Consider the following 18,343-nt stretch of genomic DNA (forward strand, 5'->3'; position numbering starts at 1 on the left):
TTATTCACTGTGAACTTGTGGCAGCTCTGATCTGCTTTGTAAACCTGGCATTAGCGTTAGCATATTACCAGTAAAACAGCGATGGGACACGGTTCCTGGAAAGTTATTCAGAGCTTTAAGTGTTACCGTGATGAGTGCTTTGAGAAGAGAGGGATATCTTTTTATTGTCATGGGGGATGGACACACCGTGCTCTTCAAATACTATTTACGAACACCTAGAAAATGGCAAAACAAGTTATTTTGTTCAAGTTTTTCCAATACAAAACAAACCTCAAATATTGGTACACAGATTATTCTTTCAGTATGTCCTCTTTTGTATGATCTTTAAACTATTATATTTATTTTTATGCTCATTTTTATAACTATATAACACAGAAGAAGGACAAACAGGCAGAATTATGTTACTTTAATTTGTGTAAAACATTTCCTAGTGTAAATGTGAGGCTTCTTTACCTTAAAATACAGCTGAACGTGTGACTAAATGTTATAAACGACTTCTTAAACTGTCTTTATGATGCTGTCGACTAACTTTTATGTTTGCAAACAGTGTAAAGATAAACCTTGCACTCCAAAACATCCTAAACCCCGGTCTACGGAGTGTTTAGACTGATGTTTAATGACACTCCTCGCGGACGCACGCCGACGTGACCAGAGTGACGTGTGTCTCCATGGAGTTTTCACGCAGCGGAGAAACGACTGGAACTTTTAAGTAAGAGGAAAGTAGAGGTTTCCACGTGACGGAGCATCGTATGTGCATGTAAGTGTTTTTTGTTTTTTTTTGTTTTTTATCCACAGGTTTGACAGTGATGGGAAATAAGCACCGTCGCCATAGCAATTAACAATTATAAGCAAAATATTGGATCTTTTTGAATAGGCAACCGTTCTGAGAGTTAACTTGAATGTAATTGTTAATCCTCAACGCATTTTATGACAGAATTTTCACCACATGATTCAGTCAGAGCTTTGGAAATACTTAACATATGTGTAATAAACGGTATCAATGGACCCGATCAGCAGAAGTGATGATAAACACATCCAGAACTTTGTCCCTCCAGCTTTCACAGTGTGGGAGATGTACATGAAACAACACGGGCCTTGCCTCTTGGTGCAGGTTACGCAACGCTCTGCTGCTATCACCCCTCCTCACTCTCCCTCTCTCAAACGCAGCCAAAATGTGTTTGACAGCCTCTGGTCGTTGTCTGAGGCACGCTTCACTTTGTCTAATGCCTGTTTTCTTTTCTGTCTTACATAATCTACGCAGCGCTCCAAGTCCTGCATTTGCAAAGATGCTGAACTCAAGTGCCCTTTGAAGAACAAAACTTGCGCAAAGTATTTTTAGATAATTAGAGAACGGGGCTGTGTTGGGACGTCCGGGCTGGTCGTGTCAATCTGATGCGTGAGATAAAAGTGTCTGCATACGTCAGATCACATTATTATTTAGGATTTTTATTGTGGAAACGTGGAGGACGTGTCTGGGGTGAGGGAAGACTGGGAATCCCTGTTTAGACTGTGACCCGGCCCTGGAAAAGCAGAAGAAAATGGATGGATAGATGGATTGCAATGTGGAAAACTCAACTTTTCTTTTTTTTTTTTCCTTTTCCCTGAGGTCTTTTTAGCACAAGCATCAATCATCTCGACACCTGTGAGCGTGAATGAAGAAAAGCTAAAGCCTAATCTATAAAATAAACCTTATCTTTTATTAGACCTGTTAGTAACATCATGAAATATCCTGTAAGTTGTTGAAATAAGAGTTGAGCAGATACAAATATTTCTAAATTACCCCATAAAATCCAACATCTCCTTCAGTTCTGTCAGTCACTTGAAATAAACTGCCATGTTGAGTATTTTCCAGTAGATGGCGCCATATCCAAAGTTTTGATTCAGCGTCTATTGTCACAGTGGCCACGAGGGGGCGCTGCGTGATCACATAACAGCTTCTCCACTTGTCACTTCTCAATTTTGAGGTTGAAAAAGCTGATTTATTCATTTCTGCAGCGTAAAATCAATAAAAAGTATTTGGTGCAACACGTTAAGACATGACTGCACAAGAAATAATGTAGTTTAAACGTGTAATTTAAAAGTTTCTGTCGGTTTCAGTGAGTTTCTGAGGGGCCAACGTGCTCTACAGCTGCACAGACCACACTGCTCTTCTGCTTAATGAATTCTCCCATCTGGATAATTGGCTTACGCTGTTTTTGTTCTGTTCCTCCTCTGCAGCTCTGAGGGAAACCAAAAGGACGAGCCACACCAAATGTAACTATATTTTACTCCTGGTTTTACTCCTGGTTTCACTGTGCATTTAGCAGCGCTGCTTTTAGCCCCTCATTCAGACAGGATTAAAGAGAGAGACAGTGAGGTCATGCAGGGAATGTGTGCTCCATTAGACTCACACATGAAAATAGAAACAAATAGCAATTAAACAACCTACACAAAACACACAGCCCATTAAAACATGACATGTTTTGACACAGAAGTTGCTCTGGACACACTGCTCCTCAGACTGGACTTTACTGCAGACTGAGGCCAATTAACAGACTTCACACAAACTGAAGAGGCAAAAGGCTCCTACTGTATGAAGAGAGTCAAACTAACCTCCTCCAGCTTCAAAATGACTCCATAAAGTGTTTTTACATGTTGGTAATGTTTGTCGGTTTGTAGTTTGATTTGTCTGGTGTTGTCCTTGAGCAAGACACTTCTTCCACCTTGCTTTTTTTGTGATTGTGATGTGTGCGTGAGAGACTGATGGTGTTCTACAGAAGTAAACGTCCACGACCAAAGACCAGTGTAGTGCTCGTAAATAAAAGCCATTATAATGTGTGTGTTTATATTAAAGGCATGACTGTTCATTCTCAAGTGGAGGAGTTTATCTCAGGGTCTTGTTCACGAGGGAAGGAAGGAGCGTCTGCAGTGAGGTGGTCGCTGTATCGGTCGTGGTAAAGAAGGAGCTGAGCTGAAAGGCAAAGCTCCTGCCCTCACCTGTGGTCATGAGCTCTGGGTAATGACTGAAAGGACAAGATCGCAGATACAAGCGGGCAAAATGGGTTTCCTCTGCAGGGCGGCCGGGCGCTCCCTTAGAGATAAGGGGAGGAGCTCGGAGTAGAGTCGCTGCTCCTCCACATCGAGAGGAGGAGCTGAGGCGGCTCAAGCATCTGCTCAGGACGCCTGGGGAGGGGTTCTGGGCATGTCCCACCAGGAGGAGGCTCCGGAGAAGACTCAGGACACACTGGAGGGACTATGTCTCTGAGCTGGACTGGGAGCATCACCGGAGGAGCTGGAGGACGTGTCTGGGGTGAGGGAAGTCTGGAAGTCCCTGCTTAGACTGCTGCCCCGTGACCCAGCCCCAGATAAAAGGAAGAACATGGATGGATGGTTGTTCCTCAGCAGTGGTCTGTGTGTTTTATTATAAATGTTGTATGTTTCTGCATGTGTATAACTCCACATATAAACTGTAATGAATCATAAAAACAAACTTAACCCTCCTCTCTTTATTCCATAGGCTACGGTAATATTTGTGCATCTGAATTTATTGTTGATAAATGGTGACTTTACTTGTTATGTCATGATGATTAATCACTAACGTCTGGCTGTTATTACTTTACACCTTTGAAGTTGCCACATTCGGTCCAAATGCACAAAATCAATTAATTTATAGTAACCGTGTGTTGACAAGGAGAAGTCGCAGCCGTGAGCATATTTTCTAATAACATTTAACAGCTGCTGGTGTTTACGGCCTTTCTTCTGTGCCTTAATCCCTCAGTGTGCAGCTTTAGAGTCTTAGTTTACAATTAACACAGAATTAATCCATTGTGTGAACTGTGGTAAACTTTATTATCCTAAGCTTTATTATTGGCTATAGGCGCATTTTTATCTGGATTTAGGTGAGGAAAAATAATCAGTTTTTGCTGTTTTTCAGTCATAAAGCAGAGTTCATGACAGTGCAAATCCTGTTGTGCTTTGTCAGTGTAAAGTCACGTTTCCCTGTCACCTCGACGCCGACACAGAAGCCCTTTCGGAAGCATTTTACGGCCTTTTTAAACCAGATCCCGCGCTCGCCTGTATCAGATTTAGAGCTCCGTCTGCAGCTGTCCTTATAACAGCATGACTCTCTCTGCACATTCCCTCAACACAGTTCCCTTTGTTGCCAGATTGGTCGATTTCCTGCACCGAATAGGAAATATAACATTGTAATTGCCAGGAGGAGGCTGAGTGCGACACGGGCCTGCTGTTTCATGGACCTCTTAACAACGCGGCGTACAGAGACTGATAGAGTCCGTGGTGTGTGGGGAGACATAAAAACGGCTACGGAAATATGTGCTTGCTGTGTGCGCTGCAGCGGAAGTCATTTCAAGCTACTGTATCTGAAAAGGAACTTATAGAGCTTTAAAACTACATGGCACCGGGTTGGAGTTCATGCAGAAAAACAAGCCCAATCCTGGTAGCGACGCCTCAACTGCATCGAAGTTTTGTCACATTTTACATCACAATTTAAGGATTATTCCAAATTTCTGTGTCCTTAACTCACTATTGTTAATTTTGTCTAATAGATCATCATTCTAGATACGTAAACAGCTTTGAAAATCGAAATTACGGAAGCAAAAGTAGCGTAAATGTGACAAAAACAAGGTAAAAAAGGTGTTTGTCTTGTATTTTACTGAACATTCTCCTCTGCATTTGACCCATTCATCATCAAATACCTCTGAGAGAACTATCAGAAGTAGTTGACAACCTTTTAGATGCAAAGTGGACAAAGAAAAGTAATCTACAAACCTTAACTTCAATCTAAACTCCCATCTTTATCTTTCCCTTTAACTAAACCTTCAACAGTGACCTGACTTTGGTGCGAGCCTCGGGCCTGTTCCCTCCATCTTATCCCTACTCTCTTCTTTTGATTTCCTGCTGGGATAACTGACCACAAAATGACATTTTTAAAATATATTTTTGTCATGTCTTTGCCCAGTAGTGATATTTTTACATTTCAGATTTGGAGCGTCGCCTCTCTGCCCCTAGCGACACATTTTCCAAAAAGTGTTGCACGGTTAGAAAGGACATACCGTAATGTTGTGGTATTTTTCTATTTGTGCGTAATCTACTGCCCTGTCCCATTTGTGAGTGGTTAAATCAGGGTGTGCCGAGGATGTGTGCTGCCCCTGCATAGTTTAAAATACCAGTCCATTTCCTTGGTTGGATTTTATGACAGTATTCGAGAAATTTAGGAGCTGTTTATGTGAGCTAATTCTGCGTAATTGCTATAACACACGATTGAGTATTTCTCTACCTCACAACTTCTGCAGTACATGCTATTACTGACGTCCTTATTCCTGGCATGCCAAAAAAAAAAAAAAAAAAACGGATTTGAACTGACGCTTTTAACAAATCTGCGGTGAACCTGAGGGTAACTCGCTCATTCCTGTTTTTGGGAAATAGTCTTCGTTCATTGTTGGGACAGGTTCCGGTTAAAGGTGACGGAAAAGGTTAACGGAGAAAGATTTAAGGCAGAGCAGAGGCCACGGCGGGTCAGAGCGGCCGTTAACGAGCAATGCACCTCAACGTGCTCCTAGAGTCCGGGGAGTTTGTCTTTGTACGGACGTAGCTGAGCATAAATACTACTTACGACTGATTGATGGAAAACTAGAAGCGACATTGGTCAGTTATTCACTCTCTGACCCCATTAGTCAAAGTCGGCCCCTCGAGTGAATTCTACTGTTGTGTTCTTGGGCAAAACACTAACCTTACCTTGCTTTTATTGTCTGGAAATGACTTATTAATATGGGAGAGACCAAAGGAGGTAGAAAAGTGACATATTAATAGATCTGAGCATTTTCCAAGCAACATAACAAGTCCATAGGTGCAGCGTTCGGTTTCAAACTTTACAAAATATTTAGTCTTCTGAGCGCCAGATTCAAACGTAAAACAGAAATTCGCCAAGTCTCGAGCTAAACCAGATCTAAAATAAGACTACACCACTAAATACTGACTGTAAATTGAGTTAAAACTGACTGTAAATCCCGGACCAGCCAAAAAAAAAGCATAATAATGAAGAAAAAAACATATATAAGTCGCACTGGATGATAAGTCGCATAGTTTTGGGGGAAATTATTTGACAAAATCCGAGACTAAGAACAGACATTTTATCTTTAAAGGCAAGTTATAACAATAATAATAATAATAATAATAATATATATAAGTCGCACCTCTGGCCAAACGATGAAAAAAGTGCGATTTATAGTCCGGAAAATACGTAAAGTCTAAAGTTTAGGAACCTTCACCTCTAGAGCCTTTAACATTAATATTTAGCAACATAATTAAAACAGTAACAATGAGCAACATCAGTTATTTACCGTAAAAACTGATGAAGACGCTGATTCAGAAAGTTGAGCCCGATACGACCGACAGCGATAACGTAATCGACAAAACAAAAAGTGTCAGATATTTGTGTTAGGGCTGATAAAAAAAAAAACAAAAACGTATAAACACGAGCTACGATCAAAACTAGATATTCATTTGAGAAGGAAATGAAGCTAAAGAAATAACAGAAAGAATTGAATCTATATCAGAACTGATCCAGAAAATTACAGTTTTATAAGTTTTGTATTTGAATCATAAGTGTATATATAGTATTTAGTATCAAACGCTTTCAAAAATCAGCTCAAAATAAAAGTATCGTGACTCTAACATTTCTAAATAAAGGTATAATGAGTTCATCTAAACATCGAGGCGTATTGTGCTGCCTCTGTCTCCTGTCAGTCCGGATCTTCACAGACTCGTTCCATCGCCGCACGATCAAAGGCTTGAACTTGAACCCTTTTTGACCTTTGACCCTACAGTCTGCTCCTCATCCACTGTAGGTTCCACGTTAACACGAAGCTATCCATCAAACGCGAGCAATAATCGCAAAAATGAAACTATGTCATGTACCGACACTGACATAACGAAGGAGTTTGCACAGAAAAATGATAATTGCGTCGCTGTGGCTGTTCCCGTTGGTGCGTTGGTGCGTTTAGACGAAAGAACGACTTAGCGCGCAATAGTTTTTCGATGTAATCATGTAGCGAAGTAGCCGTAGGGGCATGTTGTGGTGTAATTTGGAGCGATAGGAGGAAAAGTGGACCACCCATTCATTACGTGTCCAGTACACTCCTTGGACTGAATGAAAGCAGCTGGCTTTATCTCTGACTGTTACATACTTATGCAGTTTGTAAAGTCTCAAAATGGGACTCGCACAAGATAATTCTGAAAGCGGGCTGCGTTTCGTTAAACCCTTTGGTCATATATCTGTCTATGGTTACAGTTAAGTGTGTCTCGGTCTCCATTAAGACATCGCAGACAAATGTATTGGGATTGGCTAATGCAAAAAGCAATCCTCACTACTTAGACCTAACTTGATCCATGCCTTGGTTTCACAGGAAGAAGCTTTTTACACATATTTCTTAAAGGGACAGGATTTAAGATTTGGATTAAAAATGTCTTAATCTTAATCTGAAATGAGGTAGATGTGTTAAAAATCAAATACAGGTCCCTCATTTATCTGTTTTAGTGCAATTTTACATGTTTTTTTACACCGTATGAACGTGCATTGTGTTCTGTGTTCTGATTGGCTGTTGGACTGTAGACCATTGTGTTGTGCGTCCTGATTGGCTGTTGGACTGTAGACCATTGTCCATCAGTCTCCTCCGTGCCGTGTCTCCTGTCCAGTACAGAATGTGTTCAGACAAATTTACATAAACGTTGGATCGCGGTGTGACTCTGAAGTGCTGTACGTTTGCAATTTGTTTTCTCCCCGACAAAACCCACAATGTCGACGAAACGTTCTGCACCGACAAAGACGCCTACGAAGGTTTGAACTTTGAGAGAGTTTAAACGAGAGAGAAATGTGAGAAAATGTTAACGCCTGTGTGAGAAAAGTGTATAAAGTGTGTGGTTTTACAGCAAAAAACATGGAGAATAATTGTAAAAAATAAAGCTGATACTTCATGGATTTCGTCTATTGCGGGTTATTTATAGAACGTGACCCCCGCGATAAACGAGGGAACACTGTACACCAATACCTTTGAGTGATAACAAATGTAATACAGATATGTCGTTAATTATAAAAACTCTGGACCTCACCACCTAAACCCAGCACCTGCAGCCAATCATCAAATACATAGACCGGATTGTCTGGATTATACGTCGCTCTGGAGTATAAAACGCACCAGCAAAATGCATAATAATGAAGAAAAAACATATATAAGTCGCATTTTGGGGAAACTTATTTTACAAAATCCGAGACCAAGAACAGACATTTTATCTTTAAAGTCAAGTTCTAATAATAATAATAAAATGTGGACCAACAGGCTGAATATCAGTACATCACGCTAACGTAACACATTTATATTTATTCAGCTCCATGAAGCACAGACAGAACTGAACACGTGTCTGGTTTGTTAACGTAAGATATTAACAGTTAATCAGATAAATAAAGCAGAAAGTCTCACTCCAAGTCACTAAATCCATTAAATTCTTCATCCTCAGTGTTGTTTCTGAACAACTATGAAAAAAGTGTCACTTATAGTCCAGAAAATACAGCACTGAGAATGAGAAAAACTTGTATTTGCCCCTGATATGACAAACTGGGTTCAGTATCGAGTCTATTTAAACAGTAAAAGTGAAAGCTGTAAACGGTTTAACTTTTATCGCTGGACCACATTGAACTTGTTTTTGACTTTTCTCATGTCTCTCTGAGCTGAGCGTCACGTCCACACTTTAGGAGATCATCGGTCAGTGCGTCACATCTGTTTTATTTCAAACGTCATAACTGAACTTCTCAACACTTCGCGTGTTTCTCGTCGGTGAGAGGAGATCATCAGCTGGTTTGTTCATTTATGACTCAGTGAGGCTGGCGTTTGCAGCTGGACCTGTGGTTGGAGATGACACCGGCCGCTGTGGTCGCCGCCGTCAGTGAGAGCCCCGCTGTGTCGTGCGGAGCGGGTTTTACTGTCTCTGTGGGTGAAAATACGAGCTCCATCAGGTTAAGGCATCTCTGAGTCACTTCTCTTCTGGCACAAAGAGCTGAACGGTGGGGATGGCTTTAAGTCCAATGGCACGATACTGTCCTCAGCTTCTTCAGGGCTGTGCGACTGATCACATTTTAATCAAGATTGAGGGTCTTTTGTAATCATCAGTGATCAGTTTGGGTCATTTTTATCGAGATCTACAGCCAGTCCTCTGTCAGTAAAAGCATGTGTTTTGGAGCAGAGTTCAGAAGAAAGGTCAAAATGTTTGCTTTTTCATGCTGCCGCTGTTATAGATATGTATATTTTGTGTATAAGATGAGCTGGACACTGTAGGTTTGTGTTTTGGTGCTGGTTAATTAATCCTCAATGCACTGAAATTTGAATTGCTACTCTATGTCCGTTCTTTTCTCAAATACGAATGCTCCTGGACAAGCTGAAATGATTATCCTGAATGAAATCCTTTAAAAAAAAACAAAGATCAAATCTAATTTTGCGTCTCTGTTCAAATGGAACAGTTTGAACCTCGCGTTGGACTGTACCAGATGCCCTCCTGAGCACAACCGTCCGCCGCCATTTCCATTGGATGAACAGTCAAGTGGAAAAATTGATTTTTATACAGTGTAAGACTTTGAGCTTCATAATTTATCACTGAAAACTATAATGCATTCTTGAGAGCGGTCAGATAAGATCATTTGGAAGGCTCAAGGCAAACTTTGGGGTGGGGTCAAAAGGACATAAACAACCTCCCTGACCCTTTGGTATTAATAAATCACTGGATCTGTGTTTACTGCAGACATCAGTGTAATGACCATGAAATGGAAAGGCCACCGGGAAGCAGACAAGCTACTTGTCAATAACCACTCCACTGGCATCTGCAGCTAAAATACGCTTCAGTAATATTCACTTAAGGCCATGTTTATGAGTAAGGACGAGTAGGACTGTGCATCGTGTTTATGAACATCTGAAAACAAAACGCTGGATTCTTTAGGGCTGCAAGATGAACTGAAACAAACTGAAATCACAATTAGACTGGACACGATTATCAGATGGAAAAGGCAGCGATTTTTAAAGTTCTATAATGTCCACAAATGACAAAATGTTTCGCCTTGTTCTGCCTGAAAAACTCTAACTCTTGAGAACATTAGAGAACGCTAGAGAACACTGGAGAATATTGGAGAAAATGAAAGGACATTAGTGGACATTAGAGATTATTAGAGGACATCAGAGAACATCAGAAAACATTAGAGGACATTAGAGGACATTAGAGAACATTAGAGAACATTAGAGGACATCGTAGGACATTAGAGAACATTAGAGGACATTAGAGCACATTAGAGAACATTAGAGGACATCGTAGGACATTAGAGAACATTAGAGAACATTACAGGACATTAGAAAACATTGTAGGATATTAGAGAATTCTAGAGGATATTAGGGAACATTTAGGACATTAGAGAACATTTAGGACATTAGAGAACATTTAGGACATTAGAGAACTCCAGAGGACATTAGAGAACATTGTAGGACATTAGAGACATTAGAGAACATTTAGGACATTAGAGAACATTACAGGGCATTAGAGAAAATTAGAGGACATTAGAGACATTAGAGAACATTTAGGACATTAGAGAACATTTAGGACATTAGAGAACATTTAGGACATTAGAGACATTAGAGGACATTTAGGACATTAGAGAACATTTAGGACATTAGAGACATTAGAGGACATTAGAGAACATTAGAGGACATTACAGGACATTAGAGAACATTTAGGACATTAGAGAACATCGTAGGACATTGAAGAACTCTAGAGGACATTAGAGAACATTCTTGGAGAACATCTCTAAATTTCTCAAATACACTGGATTCTTGCATAAGTTTGTCAGTTCATTTTTCAGTCTTGTATTTCACTCAGTGTAAAATGTGAGGTTTTTTTTAACACAATTTATTATACTTTTCCCAAATCGCTCAGTTTTAGTCGCTGTGGATTTCACAATGATACAAATTAGCTCAGTTACTGAATGATGAAACGACGAAAAGGATGAATGATGAAAAGTCTTCAAAATGGCGCCTGTAAACTCATGAACACTTTTGAAGTTTATGGGCAAAGTTGAAAACGCACAGACGCTCGTTTGTGACCAAAAAGTCCAGAAAATCTAAAATCTATTCAAAAGCTGACATTTCCTATTGTGCTCTTCTCCAAAACTATCACCAGATCTGAGAGGACTTGAATCGCCGGGACACCTGGGACTGGAGGATATAATACAGGTAGCATGTGTGTAAATGTCAAAGCCAAACGTGGTTTCAATGGGCAAAACAGATGAAAGGCGATAAAACCTCTGAATCCTGGACTTTAATGTAGGAAGCATCAGTTTTCCAGTCTCCTCAATGCCCCACTGTACAATAATACGCCCGAAAAAAACAACAATCCCAACAATTTCACTAAAATACTCCATCCGTTCATCTAAGAAAATGCAGCAGATCCTTTGAAACCCTTAAGTCCTTCGTCGTTTATTCTCACTCAGTTTTTATAATACCATCTGTATAATTTCACGTTGTCAATAAGTACGAGATGTTTTCGATACGTCATAGTAGTTAAAGTAATTCCCAGTAGTCGCTGCAAAGTATTTACATATGTGATCTTTGTTTACTTGCCAGGGCAATAAAAAAAAGAGAAAAAAGCTGCATATCTACAATGCCACACTGCTCGTTCTCCACAAAAACAGTGATTATCATACTGTGGGGAGTAACGTAATTATACAGTAGATTTGGATCTTTGGCTGCGTGGAATGAAGTTGTTGTGTATAAACAGTATTATAGTATTATATTCTTGCATAAAATTGATTCAAGTCTCAAAAATGCTCTTATGCCCCATGCTTTGTTTGGGTTTCTGGTTTAATCTGGTCCCCGGGGAGCTCTGGTATGTTCTCGTCGTTATGCGATACCTATAAAAAATCACAGCTGATACATTCACTAATGCCTTATGTCATTTTTGGTGAAGCATTTTTGTGTGTGAACGTACAATTATCTGATGAGTTTCCAAGCAAATCCGACGTATCAACACTGGGTTTCTTTCCAGCAGGACTAGTTCATCATCTCTTGTTTGCCATGTTACGCCTGATCACCATGGAGAACCATATCTTCATATTAGTGACTTCATCAAAACAGCATGTTCTTATTACAAAGCAGGAAGTTTTATTGGGTCCAGCTGTGCTCAGGTACTATCTTAACAAAAAAGTGCAGAGGGACGAAGGCTTGTTATCATTAAGCGAACGCCATTAGGGAAAAGAACAGCTACTAAAGGAGGAAACTGGACGTATCTTCTCAATACGATACATTTGCTCGTGTCCATTCCCAGGCGCAGACTATCAACACGTACATTAATTTAACGGTGTCTTCTTACTTTTGTTTTTCTTCAGGGAATGTCTCTGGGGGATTCCGACAGCGTTTCTCACACGGCTCCACCGCTGCGTCAAGTAAGTGCCAGTCCAATCCCATCCAAGGGTTTTCAGAATAAAACGAGCTACGTTGCCATAACAATTCAAATAAAAATATTGTGTCTTTTGAATAGGCAAAAGTTCTCAAAATGTTGCGTAAATAGAAAGTTGAGAGTGGAGTGAGTAGAGTTTGGACGTGGGTTTAAGTTTAGTCTGTCACTGCCCCTCCGCTCTGTTAAATAAATACAGTGATTCAGGAGTGGATCTGGTGTTTTTCACACATCACAGTGATGAAAGTAAAGATCGGGCAACAGTCCAAGAAAACCAGACAGAAACAAAGCTCAAGTGAGGAACATTTTGTAGACTCAAAACATAAGAACTACTATGTTTGGTTCAACTTAGATATCCTGGCATTGGCATTGGACAAATAAAGTAGATTACTGTAAATTTTGGACTTTTGAGCGAACCTGAATATGAGCCACACCAGCTAAATTAAAAGAAAAAAAAACAAACATTTGGCCACATATAAGCTGCACCTTAATATAAGCCTCATGTTACAAATATGTTGCAACATGAGATATTTACACAGAAAGACTGTGCACAGAGGTTTTTGAAGTTTTAATTTAAGACACGCTTTTTTTCCAAACTCAAAATTGGAAGTACGGCACCAACATGACATCAACACAGGAAGAACACACCTGCAGGTTTAAAAAACAGCACCAACACAAACCATCTGCTTTTTTTTCCTCTGAAAGATTTTGTCGTCTTTTTACATTGACTAAGTTCTTCCCACTGCCGCCTTCAACGTGGCACCATTGGTTCCTTAATGTCAAACCTATGTGCAGTGGCTCTATTTCCTTCATTAATGGTCAAACTTACGTGCAGTGGCTTTATTTCCTTCTGTTCTGGTCAAACGTACGTACAGTGGCTCTATTTCCTTCGTTGAGGCCAAATTTACATGCAGTGGCTCTATTTCCTTCTTTAATGGTCAAACTTATGTGCAGTGGCTCTATTTCCTTGGTTGAGGCCAAACTTACATGTAATGGCTCTATTTCCTTCTTTTATGATCAAACTTACATGCAGTGGCTCTATTTCCTTCGTTGAGGCCAAACTTACGTGCAATGGCTCTATTTCCTTTGTTAATGGCCAAACTTAGGGTGCAGTGGCTCTATTTCCTTCGTTGAGGCCAAACTTACATGCAGTGGCTCTATTTCCTTCTTTAATGGTCAAACTTACGTGCAGTGGCTCTATTTCCTTCTGTTATGGTCAAACTTACGTACAGTGGCTCTATTTCCTTCGTTGAGGCCAAATTTACGTGCAGTGGCTCTATTTCCTTCTTTAATGGTCAAACTTACGTGCAGTGGCTCTATTTCCTTTGTTGAGGCCAAACTTACGTGCAATGGCTCTATTTCCTTCGTTAATGGCCAAACTTAGGTGCAGTGGCTCTATTGCCTTCTTTAATGGTCAAACTTGCGTGCAGTGGCTTTATTTCCTTCTTTTATGATCAAACTTGCGTGCAGTGGCTCTATTTCCTTCGTTGAGGCCAAATTTACATGCAGTGGCTCTATTTCCTTCTTTAATGGTCAAACTTATGTGCAGTGGCTCTATTTCCTTGGTTGAGGCCAAACTTACATGTAATGGCTCTATTTCCTTCTTTTATGATCAAACTTACATGCAGTGGCTCTATTTCCTTCGTTGAGGCCAAACTTACGTGCAATGGCTCTATTTCCTTTGTTAATGGCCAAACTTAGGGTGCAGTGGCTCTATTTCCTTCGTTGAGGCCAAACTTACATGCAGTGGCTCTATTTCCTTCTTTAATGGTCAAACTTACGTGCAGTGGCTCTATTTCCTTCTGTTATGGTCAAACTTACGTACAGTGGCTCTATTTCCTTCGTTGAGGCCAAATTTACGTGCAGTGGCTCTATTTCCTTCTTTAATGGTCAAACTTACGTGCAGTGGCTCTATTTCCTTTGTTGAGGCCAAACTTACGTGCAATGGCTCTATTTCCTTCGTTAATGGCCAAACTTAGGTGCAGTGGCTCTATTGCCTTCTTTAATGGTCAAACTTGCGTGCAGTGGCTTTATTTCCTTCTTTTATGATCAAACTTGCGTGCAGTGGCTCTATTTCCTTCGTTGAGGCCAAACTTACGTGCAGTGGCTCTATTTCCTTCGTTGACGCCAAACTTATGTGCAGTGGCTCTACTTCCTTCTTTGATGAACAGATCCTTTACCTTTATCTTAAAAGCTGCGTCATTTTCATTTCTTTGTGTGTTTTCTATGATGAGGGCGTGGCCATGAGGCGCAAAATGACAGCTCAGAATCAAAACTAGTGTATTCTTCGCCGCATAATCTTTCCCTACGTCCGTCTCACTTTTGCTTTTAATGGTTAGAGAGCGCCCCCCGGTGGACGTTAACCAGTAAAACTCTATAAATTAGCCACATCGTTGGTTCAAAGCGTCGGAAAAAAGGAGCGGCTTATGGTCTTAAATTTACGGTAGATCTTTTATCAGCAGAACAACTAAAAACACATTAGATATTTTACCTTTCATTTATAAAAGAGGCAGGTGGAGGTTTTAAAGAAAAGTGTCTGAAAACATTCGTAATAAGATACATTAAGTTTATACATTCTCTATATGTTCTACTCTGCAGGTGAATTTATAAAAGTAACCGCGAAATTAATCTGATTTCAAGTATGAGCCAAGACACTGTAATGTTTTTTTTTTTCTTTTCTATAAACGAGCAGCCCTCTGTGAAGGTTTTCTACGATTGTTTTCATCACATTCTTTGGTTTCTGAGGCCTTTTACTAACATGTAATTTGACATATGACCCATCAAACCACCAGCACCTCTAATGCTCACACTGGGACGGTTCTTTCACCAGACGAAAATGCGTTTTGTCTCGACTCGTCAAAACCCAGATCCAACAGAAACACTAAAACAAATCCCTTTGTTATGTTTTGGTTGTTTTACGAGAGTTTAGATTGTGTAAAGCGTCATTAAACTCCTAGAGTGTCGTAATACTGCCAGTTTAATATTTTGCTTTGATAGTCGAGACTGCACTTAAACCAATTACAGACCACATCTTTGGGACCGAACAGCTGAGAGCGCTCTATCCGAACTGGAGCTGTGCCAAACGGACGAAACGCAATTGTTCCCATCGGACGGAGAGGAGCAAGTGGAGTTTTTTCCTCTTGCAAAATTCCTTCAGGAGAAATGGGAAGAGGCGGCGGCGGCGGGTTGGTTAATGAGCCGCACCTGTCGCACGCTGGAATTCGGAAAAAAAAAGTGAAATTTCGGTGGGAATTGGCCTCGGACAAAAATTATTACATCAACTTATTGTTCAATAATTAGATCGACCAATATTTTCTTGGGGTATATTTATTGTGGGCTTTTTCTTACTTAGTGCAGATCTTTTTATTATTTTTCTATTATAAGATTTGGGATGTAGGGGGTTGAATAAATAACTTCTTTGACTCATTATAGATACAAAAAAACTCCGAAAGTCTTTAAATTCTGGTGTTTATTCATTGCAGCTCATGTTTTTAATAATCCTGCTTTAGCGTTACTGTGTTTGTGGCTTAAATGTGTTTAAATATGATCATTTATAGTGTATTTTCTGTAGCGCACTTCAAAATTGTTGTCGTGGGAACATGCTTTTGTGATTGGTCAGCGTGTCCAGAGCTACAGCTGAGCTCAGAATGTTGTGATGGCTGTTTAGTGCTTTCACAACTCCAGAAAGAGAGGGACTTTCCACTTTGCGCTGGACTCCTGCTCAAAAAAAAAGGGGGAAAAATTGTTGAGGCGTTCATGATGTCATCTTTTAGTATGTCACTGCACATTTGGAAGACATTAGCGGTCAGAACGAGCCCACTCTCAGCGCGTGCATCACATAGCTCCGCTGCATATTTCACCTGGCAATTTAATGTGATTTTAATGCATGACCAAAGTGTATTTTATTCACAATGGAGCACAGATGCTTTTTATGAATAGCATTTACCAAGAAAGTTAATAATAATAAAAAAATAATAATAATAATGATAATAATGATGATAATAATAATAATAATAATAATAATAATAATAATAATAATAATAATAATAATAATAATAATAGTGAAAATAATAAATAAATAAAGATAATAATAGTGATAATAATAAATAAATAAACAATAATTATAATAAAAATGACAATAGTAAATAATAATAATAATTGGAGCACAGATGCTTTTCATGAATAGCATTTACCAAGAAAGTTAATAATAATAATAATAATAATAATAATAATAATAATAATAATAATAATAGTGATAATAATAAATAAATAATGTCAATAATGATAATAATAAATAAATAAACAATAATTTTAATAAAAATGACAATAGTAAATAATAATAATAATTGGAGCACAGATGCTTTTCATGAATAGAATTTACCTAGAAAGTTAATAATAATAATAATAATAATAATAATAATAATAATAATAATAATAATAATAATTATGGGGCACAGATGCTTTTCATGAATAACTTTTACTTGGAAAATTAATAATGATAATGATGATAATAATAAATATATGAATAAATACATATAAAAATGATAATAAAAATGCTAATATAATAACAATAAAAAATAAAACAATGAATAATAAAAATAATAATATCAACAATAAAAAATAAATAAAAATAATACAAAAATAAATAAAAATAATAATACTTTTGTACATTAAAAGACACCTTACACACAATAAGAAAACAGTAGAATACGACGGTGGAAAGTTCCTCAGTATGACATTAAACTTGCATATCTCCATGGAAACCATCAGGTGACACCACCACAATAAAAAAACCAAACATGTTTTTCAAGGTATTTTTGATAAATTAAAACACCTGCAACTGAACAAAAACAAGATGGATAAGTTTAATATCATACTGTGAAAAATTCCAGGCAAAGCAACAAACTCCTCACCAGAAAAGTCACATAATGCACCTTTAATCCTAGTTGTATTCCACGTGTGTTTTTTCCAGCGCTGTGGTGGTTCGTCACATGAGCGTAGCCGTCGTTTGACTTTGATGAAAACGTCTCCAAACAGTTTGCTTTAGTTCATGCTCCAGTACGAGGCTAATTCAGGCCGGCTCTATACTGACCCCTATTAATGCGATTTTCTGATTGGTCCGCACAGTATCGCCCTCATCAGATTAACATTCCTCTTCTGTCTGACTGGATTGTCACCTAAGATTGTGGTTAAAACGCTCTGTTTGAAGGACAGTGTCATCGGGAGGTTGAGCGGTCACAGTTCAAACGTACAATTCAGAAAAAATTATGTAACTAAACGAGAATATGTTGAAATTATCCATGTGATTTAATGTGGACCTTATGGAGAGCCTGAAGCCATTTAATGCACATTTAATGCCACTGTGAACACACACCGTAAACACACGCAGCTTGACCTATGAACTTTGATTACATAATAGAAAAGTACGTTATATTTAGGTCCATTTTGTACATATCATTACATTTGTATCAAACAGAAGGACTTGAAATGTAGATGTTGTGGATTTTTTCCTCCCCTGTGTAGTCTGACTAAGGACACCTGCAGTTCATTGTTGACATTTCTCTGCGGTTATGGCGTCATCCCACTGCTACAGAGTTTGTCCTTGTTTAACATTATCAGTTTCCTTGGTCCACTCGTTTCACTGAAGCAGTACAAGCAGTATTTTGTGTACTTCTTACTTTATCTCGGGCAGTCTGTCTCCTTTTGTCTTTGGACGCGTAGTCAGACTTGAATGGCTTATACTAACGTGCAGTTTTGAGTGTTCCTGGATCCAGACTGATGGTAAATAAACTTCTACTTCTCTTCGTTAGGACAACACTTATTTTACACTAGTCCATATTTTCCAGAGTATAAGTCGCACCAG

Source organism: Periophthalmus magnuspinnatus, chromosome 13 (genome assembly GCF_009829125.3).
Source record: "Periophthalmus magnuspinnatus isolate fPerMag1 chromosome 13, fPerMag1.2.pri, whole genome shotgun sequence".
Taxonomy (NCBI): Eukaryota; Metazoa; Chordata; class Actinopteri; order Gobiiformes; family Gobiidae; genus Periophthalmus; species Periophthalmus magnuspinnatus.